At 39.7% G+C, this 2,185-nt stretch overlaps 1 non-coding gene across 1 annotated transcript; it reads right to left on the minus strand.

The window, feature by feature from the left end:
• Window positions 1-595: 595 nt before the first annotated feature.
• trnad-guc (transfer RNA aspartic acid (anticodon GUC)) lies at window positions 596-667 on the minus strand. Its single transcript has one exon. It is a non-coding gene; the product is annotated as a tRNA-Asp (tRNA).
• Between the last annotated feature and the right edge of the window lie 1,518 nt (window positions 668-2,185).

Raw genomic sequence — 2,185 nt, forward strand, 5'->3', positions numbered from 1 at the left:
GCTTAACTGCTTCTCAAACTCATCGAAATCGGACATTTTTCAGTCCGTACTAAAGACGTATTGCAAAATAAGCAGAGGTCCAACAGTAGGCCTTTGAATGGGCTACAGGCTGCATTGGGTTCTGCTGCTTTTTCTTCCGAGTCGCCTGCCCCTCCTCCCCCGAAGTCATCGGCTCTTCCTCGGTTGTATCACACACAGGTTCGGAAACATTCGATGCGCATTACCGTCCCCTCCTGCACTGGAGGGTTAAGGACAACGTGATTATATCGAACCAAAATTGAAATGTGCAAGTTGACTTTCCTAGTTATACGTCTTCATTTTTATTCTGGGTTTAACAACCATGAGTTTATGACGTATTTTACATGATTAGTTGGCGACTGGACCTTATTGTTTATATCTCTTATTAAGGATCCATCCATCCATACATCAATTATCAAAACCACACACTTACAATCCGAGTCTAGTTTCATATGCTGCGCTGCTGAGCGACCCGCAGAATATTATGCATGAGTACAAGTCACAAGCCCCGTTTCCACTAACACGGGGCCGGTTCTAGCTTGGTGCCTTTTGAGACCGAGGCAAAAAGATGCAGACTCTCCCCGTCGGGGAATCGAACCCCGGTCTCCCGCGTGACAGGCGGGGATACTCACCACTATACTAACGAGGAGATGTACGCGCACTACTTTTACATCTTCAAGATAAACAGCGGATGACTACTAACATTTGCGAGTAATCAATGACTGAGCTTCATGTCATGACCATGGTGCTCAAGAGAAGAAAAAATACATAATGTACGTCCACTGATACCAGAACAACCATATAGCTTTATACTAAGACGATGATTAAACGGAAAATTCCTTTACAAAACACTGCCACAAAATCATAGTTTCGCAATATTACATCGTGCAACGGGACACAGTGTAAGTACGTGAAGTCGGTAATTAAATCAAGAAAAAAAAGTGAGAGGAAAAGAATACTTTTCTATTATCATATTTTTCTAACTGGCCAAACTGAGTCATATTTTGATTATACACACTAACAGAAAAACAGTGCAAATCTCCGGTAGTCCGTTTCACTTGCGCTCCGCTATGGGGCAGTAACAAGCAGAGCTTAAGTGTGGAAGGAAAAAAAAAACACAGGACAGCATCAATCCCAACTTCACAAACGCCGGAGATCGAGATGCTGTAAGCATGACAATTAACATCTTTATCCAAGGGAACAGCTGCAAGACACAGATGCCGCGCCTAACAAAGGTAGGATCGATTCCGAAGTTCAGGCATTTACAGACGCGGACTCTTCTGGAGTTGATTTTTTTCGGGAGATACGCATCAACTTCAAAAGTATGAACCGCATTATATCTATATGACGTTATGACGTTGTAGCTATTGATACTGATGCATCACAAAAATAATTTAAATGTTTTTTCATTCTGACATATGTTCGTTCGGACGAGGATTTTATTATATGAGATAAGTTTTAAATGAAAACTTTTTTTAATCTATATGATTAATTCTCGAATCTAAGCCAGACTTCACATAAATCATTCATTCATAAATATAATGGAACATACAACATCCAGGTATCCATGAAATTTATGATCAGGCTATACGTTTGTGATAACAACAAAACAACACAACATGTATATTTACAATATATGGGCCTATTGTTTAATATTGCCTCCAAATTATAGCCAGACAATAACGCAATAGGCCGACATCAAACTATTTTCATGTAAAACAAAAGTGCTGGCAGTTTGCTTGTGCTTACAGACCCCGCCTTGAGCCCATCCAGAAAGATCCCAAAAATAACCGACAAGCAAAGGTTGTAACAATCTGAGCATGTTTAGTTTAATGTAATCAGGAGCCGAATTAATAACGCGAATAAATGATCAAACCGAAAGTCTGTAGTCGGGAATATCCGATAACGTCTTTGACGTGCAGTTAAGATAGTCAGAGGAAAAACCTTGTAGTTTACTTATATATATGCCTAAATATATGAGTGTGTCTCTCCGGTGATTTAATGATGAATATAACGATTACATATCAAATCACACATTAAGCAATTATTATATTACTAGGTTGAACGTTTTCACTATGTCTGTCGTCACCTTGATTTCACGATTTTGACTATTCTTCTTATCCCAGATTGAACAAGTCATTGTGGCGATGCAAGATCCCGACATGGG

Source organism: Brienomyrus brachyistius, unplaced genomic scaffold (genome assembly GCF_023856365.1).
Source record: "Brienomyrus brachyistius isolate T26 unplaced genomic scaffold, BBRACH_0.4 scaffold898, whole genome shotgun sequence".
Classification (NCBI taxonomy): Eukaryota; Metazoa; Chordata; class Actinopteri; order Osteoglossiformes; family Mormyridae; genus Brienomyrus; species Brienomyrus brachyistius.